Source organism: Pelophylax lessonae, assembly GCF_965119305.1.
Source record: "Pelophylax lessonae genome assembly, chromosome: 2".
NCBI lineage: Eukaryota > Metazoa > Chordata > Amphibia > Anura > Ranidae > Pelophylax > Pelophylax lessonae.
In genome coordinates, this window is record NC_138769.1 from 571,590,238 (window position 1) to 571,606,201 (window position 15,964).

Genomic DNA, 15,964 nt, shown 5'->3' on the forward strand with positions numbered 1-15,964 from the left:
GTTAAAGCAAGCATGAGATTTCAGCTGTTCACTTCCAAAAAAAACTAACATCTGATAGGTTGTTACATTACCCGGGCCTGCTGCCCACCCATGTGGCGGATTGGAGGCAGTATTTCTATTCTGACTTGAGTCACCATTTTATGGATTACTTTGTTTAACTGGAATTTTTTATACCCTGCAATGTTTATATTTGTATTTCTCTAATCCATGTCTTGCAGTTGCTAAGCCATTTACGCCATGTATGACTGAGCCCCGTGGGCACACTTTGCACTGTTGTAAGTTTTGTTTACCTTTTTCATAAAACCTCAATAAAAAATATTGGAAATTAAAATAGTGTGCTGTGTAGGAGCAGTGAGGGGTGGTGTGATGCACTGTTATAGTTTAACATTTTTTGTAACTTTATTTGAAGTGTTACAAAATGACACTCAATTTAAGCCTCCACACATCAGCACGTTGCAATGCACTGCGGTACAGTGACATACTGTGCCATGTGATGTGCTGCAATAAAGTGATGACTGCATAATTGCTTTAGCCACTGGCAATAATTGCATGAAAAATCAGACAGGCTGATTGTATCCAAGTTGATCGATCAACTTGTGTACAATCAGCCTGCCCATACATGGTTTGAATCTCAGCTGCTCAGTCCCTGCTAAAAGGGCCAAGATTCAAACCGTCTATGGCCACCTTTATTTGTTGTAGAGTATCCATTCACTTTTTTTTTATGTTTTGTAAGATATAACTAAAGTAAGTATAACTAAAGGCAAAACTTTTTTTTTAAGTTTTGGATAGGGTGAAGAGGGATTAGACCCTCTGTCATTTTGTATTGCTGTCTGTGTACTGTTTACCATTATCATTGAAAGTGAAAGAAAATCGCAAATTTTGGGTTGTCACTAGAAAAGTAATAAAGGAGAAATCTTCCAATAAGGACACTTGTTCTGGTGACCTGGGGATCCCCAAGGAATTCCCTTAATTTGCAGGGATTTCCTCTCCTTCCTGTTTGGCTATGGGATAGGAAGTGAAGGGAAATCTCCGCAATGGGACACAAATGGTGAAAAAACTCTAAAAGGGGTTATAACCCTCCCTTACACTTTCCAAAATGAAAAAAAAAAAAAAAAAGTTTTGCTTATAGTTCAACTCTAAGATCTATTGGCAAGATTCTATGCCCCTGCTTTGGTTTTACACAATGTATGATTTGTGCTCTTACTGTTTTGTCTTTCTTGAACTACTGTAAAGGGTTAACATAAATCTGATCTGAAGCTTCTGTCTACTTTTAGATTCATTGGATTTCCTATCTCCTAGGTTTCATATCTATATTTCATATTACTAGACTTGGATAATAGTTAATTTGCTATGTTTGCTGTGATTGTGCAGCTAGAACAAGAACATAAAAGAAATCCAGTAATTTCCAAGCTGAAATAGGAAAGCCCAAGCCACTCCTTTACAAAACTAATACAAGTTTTGACCTTGCCTCAATGATAAAGACTTATTGAATCCTTTGCTTTCAGGTTTCCCAGCCAGCAATTGTAATTTTGCATTTGTTATTCATTTGTCTGCTTGCCCTGTAGAAAACGCTACATTTCAAATAAATCTTCTCAGGACAGACTCCTCATAAGCACATCTTTTCACAGCCCCAGCTTGTGACTTTTTAGGAAAGCAATTTAAGCCTCTGGAATATTAGCCTTTCAAGAGCAGACTATGGTTCCAGGAAGTCTGAGGCAGCCTATAGGATCCGTTCATGTTATACTATTCACCTTCTATCAACGGCTTGCCGTGAAAGTAATTGATACCATAAGATCATAACTCTTTCAGGAACCGCTGAGAATGAACGTTTCATCATTGGGACATTCTATTGGTGTCGAACAGGAAAGCCTTTCATTGAAGAGTTCTGTAAGGACATTGTGTTCCCAGTGTTTTCAAAGGAAAAAGTACAGTTACAATATGTTGCATAAAACATAATTCCAATTATTTCATAGCTTATTGTCAAATTTGATAACATACACATTGAATATTCAGTTTTGTAAACTACTGGATTTTTTATGCTTGCAAGATTTTTAAAGCTTGGGTGGAGCCAAAGCACCATGACCACCGCTGATGTGAAGTTAGGCCTTTTTTAATACATTACCCTCTCTGCCTGGTTTCTATGAATTGCCCAGCCTTGGCTTGAAATCTCAAATTGACACCATTATGAAAAGTAAACTTTTCTGTTCAGAATTAGACAAAATAGACAACCCCCCCCCCCCCCAAACATCAGCACAAGGTGCATAACTTACAGTCAGTAGGATGTGTCCCTTATGCCAATGCTTTTTTATTAAGTGAAGTCCTCTTCTGTTCATGAAAGCCCCACCCCAACCCCTGCCACTGTAATTTCCAGTGTGGCAGGTGTTTATAAAATGATTGGGCTGTTAAAGGCTCTCACCAAGAGTGTCTGTCTATGCCTGACATTTCTGCCCTGCTTCTTTGTTTAAGGAGCTAATACTATATTTTCTATGACCAAAATAGTATCTATGATTGGAGGGGGTTTTTAATCATTCATCGTGTTTCATTTATGAGGCAAACACGTTTTCTTCAGGGTTCAAAAGGTCTTATTTAACCAAAAGGAAAAGGAAAGAAAATGCATTTCGGGCTTTCCAAACAATTCCCCTTCATCAAGGGTTTTTTTTATGCCTAAAACAATGTCTTGATGCCATTAGCATAGGCATTCACACAATAAATAATATCGTGGCGTTGATCAATGTGTCCAGGATCTTAACTCTTAGTCCATTATACACTGTTTTATGCACTAGAGCCCTAATGAAGGGTAATTATTTGGGCCATTGAAATGCATTGGCCACTTTTTTCCTTTCAGTCACAAGTGAAATCAAATAAATAATTTTGGACTCTGAAAAACATTTGTTTGGTGCACCTTCTGGCTCAATTATACATAGATTGTTATTTGGGTGACCCCTGTCTATGGGCGGGGTCCCTGTTTTGTGGAGAGCTACTGATCCTAAGCCATTGGGCTGAACTGAGGACTTCCATTTGTATCATGTTGAGCTCCCCAACTCTACTCTGTTTGGACCAATGAAATGAGGGGTTCTGTCCTGGTAGGGGACATAATATCATGGACACCAAATTATTTTCTCCCGTGGGTGCTTCCACTGACACCAATGATTTGGGGGACTATTCTTCCATTGGTGGGCACAATCCAACTGACACTAATGATTTCCCACTGGAGCCACTGTCCCTCCAATATTTTGATTTTATGGGTATAAACTATTGTATTTTCTTATCGGGGTATAGAAGGTTCTGAAATAATTTATTGGGTCCTGTTCTCATCAAAGTTGAGATCCATTGCACTACATAATTCCTGTTGCAGGAAAGTGGAAGTAAAATGGTGAAAATGGAAGATGATGCTACAATGTAGACATCTATCTGAATAGCTACTATAATCCTGTGACTACAATAGGGCTTTAAATAAGAAAGGTCTAGGATGCAGATAACCCTTATTATAATTCAGCACTGGCTACACATATAAGTCCCCAGAGTAAATATTTTTTTCATTTTACTCTGTAAATATTTCCAGCAATAGGTGGGTACAGTTTACCTAAACTTGTATTTTATGATTAGTTGCCAGGCAAACCAATTTACTATTAACTGGTCCTTTGAACTCCTTACAATAATGTACGTGGGTGCCATTCATGAAAAGCCTGCATTTTATCTGAAAGTGCTGGCTTCCTGCCCCACACTTGATATATCCAAAGTTGATCCTGCTTTTTATGGGGGGGTGGGGGGGGGGGGATTTTGTACGGGAAAACCCACTGCCTGTAATAACAAAAAACACTAATAAAATAGTATATTACTGTAATGGGTAGTACCTTAGTAAGGTAATTTAGCATTTCCTTTGCAGGTTATGAACATCTGGTTGCTTTGTGTCTATTAGGGTTTTTTGTGGTAAACCCAAGGAAGCAATTAAAACCTCTGTAGTGTATTAATGTGCTTTTACTAAATAAAAATGCTGCACACATCGAGGAATATAGTACAAGGCTAACATATATGACAAAATATGCCTACAATGTACAAGTTATCCATCATTCCTAACAAATGAGCATGTACAATATGCACAATAAGTATACAGCCGTGACCAAAAGTTTTGAGAATGACACAAATATTAATTTTCACAAAGTCTGCTGCCACAGTTTTTATAATGGCAATTTGCACATTGAATGTTATGCAGAGTGATCAGATGAATTGCAATTAATTGCAAAGTCCCTCTTTACCATGAAAATTAACTCCCATAAGTCCCATAAAAAAACAATTCCACTGCACTTGTGAAGAAGGCTGCAGGGCACCCAAGAAAGTCCAGCAAGCCCAAGGACCTTCTCCTACAGTTGATTCAGCTGCGGGATTGGGGCACCACCAGTACAGAGCTTGCTCAGGAATGGCAGCAGGCAGGTGTGAGTGCATCTGCACACACAGTGAGGCGGAGACTTTTGAAGGATGACCTGGTGTCAAGAAGGACAGCAAAGAAGCCAAGATATTCTGCAAAAGATACAGGGATTGGATTGCTGAGGACTGGGGTAAAGTAATTTTCTCTGATAAATCTTCTTTCCGATTGTTTGGGGCATCTGGAGAAAAAACTTGTCTGGAGAAGAAAAGGTGGGCGCTACCATCAGTCCTGTGTCATGCCAATAGTAAAGTATCCTGAGACCATTCATGTGTGGGGGTACTTCTCAGCTAAGGGAGTGGGCTCACTCACAATTTTGAACACAGTCACGAATAAAGAATGGTACAAAAACATCCTCCGAGAGCTACTCTCAACCATCCAAGAATAGTTTGGTGATGAACAATGCCTTTTCCAGCATGATGGAGTACCTTGCCATAAGGCAAAAGTGATAACTAAGTGGCTCGGGGAACAAAACATTGAAATTTTGGTTCCATGGCCAGGAAACTCCCCAGACCTTAAATCCCATTGAGAACTTGTGGTCAATCCTCAACAGGCAGGTGAATAAAAAGAACCCCCACAAATTCTGACAAACTCCAAGCATTGATTATGCAATAATGGCCTGCCATCAGTCAGGATGTGGCCAAGAAGTTGATTGACAGCATGCCAGGGCGAATTGCAGAGGTCTTCAAAAAAGAAGGGTGAACACTGCAAATATTTACTCTTACTCTAAACTTAATGTAATTGTCAATAAAAGCCTTTGACACTTATGAAATGCTTGTAATTATACTTCCGTATACCATAGTAACATCTGACATAAAGATCTAAAAACACTGAAGTAGCAGACTTTTTGAAAAATAATATTTGTGTTATGCTCAAAACTTTTGGCCACGGCTGTACACTAAAAGATCCTTAACTTAAGTTGTTCCTTTGAGTGTTCTTATGGCTCCTTCCTTCTCAGAGTCCTGCAAACTACTTTTCCTTTGTCTCTCGTTTGTTCCTGAGCACAAGGTTTGGTCAAAGTCCTTCCCCCTCCCCCCACTTCCTGCTACCGTACTTTATTTCTTGTACTGAGCTTCATGAGGCAATCCAAGGAATTCATTTGCATATAAAGAGGGGGAGGCCTAGCTTCCAAAAACAAAATGTGACTAAAAGCTAATATTCCACATATCTGAGCTAGAAAAAAATCACTAAAATATCTTTAGCAACACAACATTGTAGGGAACAACCTCTCCCTATACTCTGCTACATTATCAGTGACCCCACTGAATCCTGCTTAGTGACCAGAGGGGAGTAAAGAGTGGTGTACTTCATGACACTGCAGGTATCTAATTAAATTACCAGAATGGTGGGTTATATTTACTCTTCACAATATAATTTAAAAATTGTAATACATTTTGAGGCTGTGTATGCAGATAATTAATTTGTAAATAGTACAACATTAACATTTTGCTCTATTATACCTCAACAGTAGAGCTGCACGATTCTTGATAAAATGAGAATCATAATTTTTTTACTTAGAATAAAGATCCCGATTCTCGGCGCAGCATCATCTTTCACATTAGACAAAAAAATTGGGCTAACTTTACTGTTTTTTTCTTTTAATTCATTGAAGTGTATTTTTCCCCCAAAAAATTGCTTTTGAAAGTCGGCTGTGCAAATACAGTGTGACATAAAATATTGCAACAGCTGCCATTTTATTCTCTAAGATCTCTGCTAAAAATATATATATACCGTATTTATCGGTGTATATAACTCACTTTTTCCTCCTAAAAATGGATGGCAAAACACCAGTGCGTGTTATACGCCGATATAGTAAAAAAAAAAAGTCCAGGCAGCGCTGAGAGGCAGAAGGGGGCAGGCCGGGCCAGGCCGAGCGGAAGGAAAGACGAGCAGTTGCTGTCATAGGAAGTCCCGCTATGATAGACAGCACAGTGGCCCAATGCCAGGAAGCGGTACTTGTGACGTCTATCATAGGCGCCGGGACTTCAGATGACAGCGACCACTCATCCTCACTTCTCCTTGGGCCGGCCCGCCCCCTCTGCCTCTCAGCGCTGCCTGGCCTTTTTTTTTAAAATATATAGCATATAGCCACTCTGTGCAATGGTGCTGGCGAGGCTGCTACTGCTGTTGCCTGTTGCTTTGCCCTGCATTGGTGGACACTGTACTGGCGAGGCTGCATTGATTGACACTGTGCTGGCGGGGCTGCATTGGTGGACACTGCACTGGCGAGACTGCATTGATGGACATGGCACTAGTGAGGCTGCATTGGTGGACACTGCACTGGCGAGCCTGCATTGGTGGACACTGCCCTGGGGAGGCTGTATTGGTGGACACTGCGCTGGCGAGACTGCTTTAATGGACATGGCGCTGGTGAGGCTGTATTGATGGACACTGCGCTAGCGAGGCTGCATTGGTGGACACTGCACTGGCGAGGCTGCATTGGTGGACACTGCGCTGGCGAGGCTGCATTTATGAACATTTAATTCAATTTTTTTTCCCCTAAAATTTCCCTCCTAAATTTGAGGTGCGTGTTATACGCTGGTGCATGTTATACGCCAATAAATATGGTAATTTTTGGGGGTTCTTAGTAATTTTCTAGCAAAAAATACGCATTTTAACTTGTAAACGACAAGTGTCAGAAAAAGGCTTAGTCTTTAAGTAGTTAAACTCCCCTCATTTGCAGACCGATGTTCATCCCTTTGATCTAAAAGAACCAAATGATACAATGTTTCTTTTTATCTCTGCACTGAGCAATGTTGTGATAAACTTTGCCAGATGCCTTTTATTTTTGACAGCTCTGAGCAGAGAACCGCTATGCACTTATTTAACAGTGCTAAATGGCTAAAATCAGCTTGATAGTAAAAAGAACCCTAAGAAATTCTTTAAATATATCAACAGCAAAAAAACAAGGGCAGAGCATGTTTCACACATAATTAACGATGAGGGGAGGATGGTTACAGAGGACACTGAAAAGGCAACCGTGCTTAATGCTTTTTTCTCCTCAGTCTTTACACAGGAAAAGGAGGGGTACACTGACCATGACTGTATGGTTAGCAGTAATTCACAGGACTTGCCGCTATGGCTAACAGAGGGTGAAATCAGGGAAAAAATTAACACAAATAATTCACCAGGCCCGGATGGCGTACATCCGAGAGTACTCAAAGAACTTAGTAAAACTATATCTAGACCACTGTTCCTGATCTTTGCTGACAGTATTATAACAGGAAATGGGATTGGAGCACAGCTAACGTGATACCGATATTCAAAAAAGGGCAGAGGCATGTCCCGGGAAATTATAAGACGGTCAGTCTGACATCGATAGTATGTAAACTTCTGGAGGGGAGGATAAGGGACTATATCGTAGAGTTTGCTAAAGACAACAACATCATCAGCAGTAATCAGCACTGGTTTACTAAAGGGCTTCCTTGTCAAACCAATCTCTTAACATTCTACGAGGAGGTGAGCTGTGAGCTAGAAAGGGGGAGACCAGTGGATGTGGTGTACCTGGATTTTGCTAACGCGTTTAATACAGTTCCCCACAAGCGCTTAATTTATAAAATAAGGTCTGCAGGCATCGACCACAAGGTTTGCTTTTGGATACGGAACTGGCTAAAAGGGCGTGTCCAAAGGGTGGTAATAAATAGCGCATACTCAGACTGGTCTGGGGTGGTAAGTGGGGTCCCCCAAGGCTCAGTCCTGGGACCGATCCTGTTCAATTTCTTCATAAACAGCATTGAGGATGGGATCAGTAGTTCTATATCAGTTTTTGCAGATGACACAAAATTGGGCAGGACAATAACTGCACAGCATGAGGCAGATATCCTACAGAATGACCTGAACAAAATAACAGAGTGGGCAACGACATGGCAAATGAGGTTTAATGTGGAGAATTGTAAGGTTTTGCACTTAGGGACTAAAACCATAAAAGCACAATACACTTTAGGGGGGGAACCTTTGGGGGAATCAAAAATGGAGAAAGACCTGGGAGTCTTGGTAGAGGATAGACTAAGCAATAGCATGCAATGTCAAGCGGCAGCTGCCAAAGTCGGCAGAATATTAGCATGCATAAAGAAAGGGATGTATTCCAGAGATAAAACTATAATCCTACCACTTTATAAAACTCAGGTCCGACCGCATCTGGAGTATTCTGTCCAGTTCTGGTCGCCAGCCCTCAGGAGGGATGTGTTGTAGTCGGAGAGAGTCCATAGAAGGGCAACTAAATGAATTAGGGGATTGGAGGACCTTAACTATGAAGAGCGTTTACAATCGCTTAATTTATTCTCCCTGGAGAAGAGACGCCTGAGAGGAGACATGATAGCAATTTATAAATACCTCAATGGTGACCTCAGCATAGAAAAAAAGCTATTCAGTCGCAAGGATTGTATGGCTATGCGGGGAGTATGGCTATTTTCAAAAGACTCTTGGACGTACATCTCAAGGATCAGAATATTAAGGGGTATGAGAGATGATTACGACTACGCGTGCCTACACAGGTTGAATTGGAAGGACTATTGTCTTTATTCAACCTCAACTACTATGTAACTATGTAACAGGAATCGTGGAAATGCTGGATTAGGATTGTGGTGGAGGGGCGGGGTTTGAATCGAGATAGTGACTTTTTACTGATTAATCGTGCAGCTCTACAGGCATAAGGAATAAAATAAGTCAAAAATACTATGAAAGATTATTATCAGAATACAGAAACTTTAATGTATTAAAATAAAAAAATAATTATTGTACATTAATGTACATTTTGATATTTAAAATGTAAAAATAAAAATAAATGTGTATAGTCATTTTTCCAAAGTGCAGTTACTGCTGTAAATTATTATTTTTTTCTAAATAAAAAATATTTTTTTGATAAATATTTAGCAAAATTGTGTGCCTTTCAGACAACCCAGAAATTGCCTGGTTTTCTGCTTGCCCTGATTTTTTAATGCCCCATATATATACATATTTAATTTATGTATTTTTCAAAAAGCATAATGCATTCATTTCGAGTTTTTCTTTTTTTGTTACAGCAAATGGGTATTTCTTTTGTTTTGAGAGACTGTACTTTTCACTATTGTTCGTGGCCTACAGTTGTCATTCTTTAGACTGACTTCCATACAACTGAAAAATCCTAATGTAGAGTATTACTGCCCTCATTGCAGGACTGAATCATTTTAATAGGGTTGTATTAAAAAAAGATCTGCTAACAAAATATTGCTTTGAAAGACCACCAGCCTAGCCTTGCACATCAGATTGCACATACTGTTGGCCAGGCCGCTGCCTGGTCATGTCTAACGACTTAGACTTGTAGCCAGTCAACCATGCCAATGTTATTGTGACGGGAGTCACTTTGGTTAGGAGGGGCCCGTGGAACCCAGCTTACCTTAGAGGGGTTGAGAAATCCCTCTCTCAGCTCCCTAGGCCCCTCTTATGTGTAAGCCCCCCTGTGTCTATTAGGGACACAGGGTGACCAAGGAAATGATGGACAGCTACCTCATAGACTCTGAGAATAAGGTTTGGATTACTTCAAATGGGACAGTAATATTTATCAACAATATACCTTAAGGAATATATGAAGACTCTGGGACTCTAGGCCTAGGATCCATGTTAACAGCCTAGCTGCCTATTGCCAATAGTGGACTGCTCTGCACATTCAGGCTCATAGCAGATGCTAATATCATCGGCTCAACCACTTGTCTTCCACACATTGTTGATTGTGCTGTTTTCCTCACCTATTGTCTACTGTGGGGATGTGTTTACACTTATAATAATGTGTATTGTACTTTGTAAGTTCAATGACATCAAGTATGCTAGTTAATTAACTCAAGTTAATTAAATCACTGTCATCTGTTAGTTGCTGAGGGGAAAGTAGAATACTGTTTGTGTTGGTTGTTCCTTAGATATGTTAAATATATTTCTATACACAATTCATCTGCATATGATAATGTATTCAGGCACCTGAACTGGTGGGGTAATCTGATCAGGAGGGGGATGTCCTCCTCTGTGGTATATGTTGTGTGTGAGTCTATTCAATAAAAGTTGTTCCAGATCTATACAAGCTAAGTTCCGGCTAGTTTTGTATGGGGCGCTGTAATATCTGATATCTATGTTCAAGACTGGAGGAAGTGGTATTCTGACAGAAGCCCACAAAAACAGTGTGGGTCACGGTTCCATTACAGTTATATTTGTTTAACTGATTTAAAGCGTCTTTTTGCCATAATTTCGCATAATTTAAAATATTTTGTAGGGAATACTTATCCAAAGTGAAGGTAAATTAACCTAATTTAATCTTTAGATAAATGTTGGCCAGAGGGATATGAATATGAGTGTTTAAGATAGCGATCATTTTGGTAAAACATTTTCAAAACAGTTTGAGCATCAATGAAACAAATGATCAATTTTATCAATGCAAGCTACCCCCAACAGTCAAAAGCTTGCATTAGCCCCAATTCACATTGACTTGCAGCTTTGAAATCATGCAACTTCATCTGAAATCGCACAATTTCAACGCTGCATCTCAGTGGAACTTCGGTGCTACTTTGAAGGCATCTGCGCAGCTCCATGCACACATATCTATTTAGGTTGCACCCAAAATTGCCGAAAGTACAAAAGTAGTGCATTGAACTGAGGAATTGCCAGCAATAGGCTGCGACTTCTCATGTAATTTGATCTGTCAAATCGCAATGACAATGTGAATGGGGGCTTAGTGTGCAGCCAGCATTAGAACAGGTCCCCGCTAGGGAGGGTGCTCTGATATTTAGCATGTATCATTCCTTTGTTCATCATGTGCACATGAATCTAAATGAATGGAACTGTAAAAGCAGCTTGAGGCAGGTCAGAAGAGAGACAGAAGCAGAGCCAGGACAAGGGGTGGGTAGGAGGGGCCCTGGGCACTGTGATATAATGTCAGGTGGGGGGGCCGCCACGAGGAGATTGGGGGGAAGGGGGATTTGGGGGGCAGCAGGGTGTAAGAGTTGTTCTAGGAGGGTACATTTGGATGGGTGTGTTCTAGGAATGGTGTAAAAATAAGTCGCGCTATAATATGATCAATGGAGATATAAAGTCCATACAGTCCAAACATAAAGTAAAGATGTAATCCGGGACCAGGAACCCCAAAGGGTATATGCTTACCAGATTGAGGTAAGGTAAAGGCAGTTTCTTTAGATAAACTTGTCACCTTGATAGTAGATCCAGGTCCACGTGAACGGTTAGCTCAATGGTCATAGGATCATGGAAGTAAAGGTAAAAGCGCAATAGCGTAAAACCTTACAAACTAAATTAATTGGACACCACAGTGTTCGTGAAAAATGAATTCAATTGTGTATAGGAATAAACCTCCACCAATAAAATTGATCACTGTGACAGTGAATAAAAAAACATGCAAAAAATAAAATAATGATGGGTACCCCTTACCAGAGGTGATAGAGGTAAACACCAAAATTGATAAACGTGTTATAGCTGAAGTCGCCTCTTACCGGACAACGTTAAAAGGAAGGCAAAAATGTGAGATTTGCGTGTTGAACCACCACCTTTTATAGCTAGATTCGCCTCTTACCATATGGAATAAGGATTAAAGCAAAACGTGCAGATCACAATTCAGTGTGAACCCGGAGCCAATAATAAGATATACCAATAGGGGTCGCCTCTTACCAAATACAAATAATGTTGAGCCTGTATGGTGATCAAGCATCCAAGGACCCAACCCTTAATCTGGGGTGCTGTTTTCCTCAAATGGCGGAGGTATTGTAAGTGTTCACCCACGTAAAGAAAAGAGAGGCTCCCATAGCGTAAAACCATTAAAAATTTATTCACAAATAAAATAAAAAAAAACTTACAGCAAGACCAGGAATGAGGAGCAATGTTTGTCAGCCGCCGGCCGGACGGCTTCGCTCGCCCGCACTCTCCGGTCGCAATCCGATGACGTCAGTACGCCGTGACCCGACGACGTTTCGTCACAGATGACGTTTTCAAAGGTGCGGACGGCGTACTGACGCCATCTATTTGAGCTAAATGACCGGAAGAGGGTGAGGATCATTCCGCCATCTTAAGTGGGGGAATTCATAACCGGAAGGGTAACCCACACATCAACCCGCAAATAGCAACAACAAAGGGTTTATACATAAACAAAATAGAGAAGAGCATCACGCAAAACAACCATATTTTATACTTAAGATATAAAGCAAAAATTAACGAACAGATATTCGTCATATCCGCCTAGAGTAGGTCAATGAAGGCACCATCTAGTGGATATTTAAGGATATCATCTCTATTGACCGGAAGAGGGTGAGGATCATTCCGCCATCTTAAGTGGGGGAATTCATAACCGGAATGGTAACCCACACATCAACCCGCAAATAGCAACAACAAAGGGTTTATACATAAATAAAGTAAAAAAGAGCATCACTCAAGACAACTATATTTTGTACTTAAATTATAAAGCAAAAATTAGCGAACAGATATTCGTCATATCCGCCTAGAATGGGTCAATGAAGGCACCATCTAGTGGATATTTAAGGGTATTACAGATTTAAATGGCATATTGATTACAACTGGACAGCACCAATCCAGACCATCATAAACAGAGAGGGAGGAAGGCTATATATGAAAAGGATTAATGATGTAAACAAAAAATTCCTTCATTCTTAGATATTGTTATATCCAACTCAATCAGCCCCTTATTTAATAATTGGGCCCAACATAATGTTAACAATTATAATAAAATGTCACACATATGTCAAATTTAACTGGTTGGTGTTGTCCAATTGTATTGACATTCAGGTAATAGGCTTGGATAGGAAATCAATAATAAATTAATTTCAATATATACATAAAAATATATTTGAAAAATGGAATAAAAGGGTAATGTTAAGTTTAGGCGTTATCTATGAAAGCATTTATTTCGATGTCTACATTGAGTCCAAACGGTACATATGTTTTGGCTCGATGAATCCAGTTCATCTCTAGTTTTGAGATACCTCTAACTAGGGGTTCACCCCTCCAATGGGGTACAAATTTGTCTATCCCTAGGAATAAGGTATTCCTGGGATTTTTATCATGGACAAGGGCATAGTGTTTGGACACTGAATGCTTGGGAAAACCTTTAAGTATATTTGATATATGTTCATTGAGTCTTACTTGTAATGGTCTTTTGGTTCGTCCTATATATTGAAGCCCGCATGGGCACTGGAGCATGTAGACAATGCCAGTGGTCATGCAGGAAATGAATGGCTTAATAGCGTGAACTCTACCTGTAGCTGTGGACGTAAATTCTTTAATTGATCTACATTTGTTAGAGCTGAAAGAACAGACACGGCACCTGTTACATTTATAAAACCCAGTCAACTGACTTAAAAAAGTAGGTCTGGGAGCTGGTGGTTCCAAAATGTTGGGTGCCACTTTATCTCTCAAAGTTGGAGCTCCTTTAAATACCACGCGTGGTCTATCCGACAGAGTGCTACCCAGGACTGGATCATTACCAAGAATGTGCCAGTGACGATTGACAATATTTTTAATAGTCATATGCTGACTTGAAAAGGAAGTAACAAAAGGTAAATTATAAGAAGAATTTTTTCTATCCGTTTTGGACTCGTTATTCAGTAGTTGGGTTCTATCCAATCGGCTAACCTCCATAAGTGTTTCGTTGAGAAATTCCTCACTATAACCCTTATCGAGAAACCTCTCAGTAAGAACACGGGCCTGAGCTTGAAACTCATGGAATTCACTACAGTTACGCCTAATACGAAGGTATTGGCCTTTGGGTATAGCCCTCAGCCAAGGTGCATAGTGACAGCTATCGACAGGAATATATGAATATATGAATTCCTGTCGGTTGTTTTGAAGTATGTAGATGTAGAAAATTGTCCATCTTTAATGCTTATGGTGAGATCGAGAAAATGAATAGTAGACTGGCTACACTCATAATTCAGCTGGATACCCCGATCATTGGAATTCAAATATTCAAATATTCCAAGAAGGATATCAGGTCACTGTGATGGCCATCCCAGAGGAGGAGCACGTCATCTATGTACCTAGCCCAAAGCAGTATTTGCGGCCTGCGATGGGCATAGATATTTTTCCTTTAGCGCGGTTAACATCTTTACATTACTGTTCTAGGAATGGTGATTTGCGGAGATTTGTGTTTGCAGGGGGATTGGGGGAAATTATTTTTGCTGGGAGGGAGGAATTGGGGGGGGGGGGTTGTGCTACAGGAGGTGATATGGTAGAGGGGGAATAGGATTTGTACTAGGCGAGGAATTATTTTTGAGGTGGGGATTTGTACTAGTAGGGATGATTGGAGGAGTGGTATTTGTGCTAGGAGGGGAAATTTGGGAGGGGGGTGATGGGGATTTGTGCTGGGAGGGAAGATGGGGGAAAATTTGTGCTGGGAGGGGGGGGGATTAGGAGTTTGGGGGAGAGGATGTATACTCAAACTGGAAATTTGAGGGGTAGAGGATTTGTGTTAGGAGGAGAGATTATGTTTGTGGGGGGATTTGGGGAGGGAGAAGATTTGAGCTGGTAGCAGGGATGGGGGGCAAAAATTTGTGCTGGGAGGGGGGATTTCAGCAGGGGGGCGGATTTGTCCTGGCAGAAGGGGAATTTATGCTTAGTGGGTAAGCATGAATATTACTGCTAATTTTTCTTTTTAGGAGGGGAAGAGGGGTTGCTGCATCATAATACTCATGCATCTTGTGGGGGAGCAGTTTGGCATGTTCGCCCTGGGCTCAAGATGACCTTGTCCTGGCACTGGACAGAAGCACCTCTGAAGTATCTCAGCACCATCTCAAACTGATCTCAAATGCAAGCTAAATGCACCCGAAAGCATGCTGCATTTATTCACCTGAAAGGGCAAAGAGCTACATAGGGATAGTAGTCATGATGTCCTCTTCTTGCCCTACAATTTCCATGCTGTGATAGATATAAGAAAGCTGTGTAGATATGTATTTTGTTTTAACTTAGGAAGGCAAATAATTTAAGATTCCTGTGTTAGTAAAGCTTTTCCACACACCACAGCCAGGACAAGTCCTCTGTGGTGCAGCAAACTACAGCCAACAGATGTCTAGAAAGATTACCATTAGTGATGATTGCTACATACATGCTCCAAACAAGCTAATCTAGCCTTGTACATTCTTACAGTAGTTCAAATATCATTAAACAAGTTTCTCTTTGTGCATCAAAATGACACATTTTTATTATTCTTAAAGGACATATAGAGGGATACATTACTTAAAGAACAGCAGTGCAGAGGGGACATTTGGAAAGCTATGATCTATTGCACAATGCCAGTAACTGAGTCATTGCTTTTGGAGTTCAGCCATCTTGGCACTGCTAGGCTGAGCAGTGAGGAAAGAAATTATGAATAAAGAACTGTCAATACATAACTAACCTCTTTGAAAATAAACTCAGATCGCCACTAATCATAGTCTGTTTTGTGGAAAATTCTAATGTTTAATGAGTGAAGTTTAGGATTTACTCAGTGACATGTAAAAATATTTTTATAAAGACCAATATACACTTTAAGCACCAAGCATAAATGTCTCTTAAATCCCATTT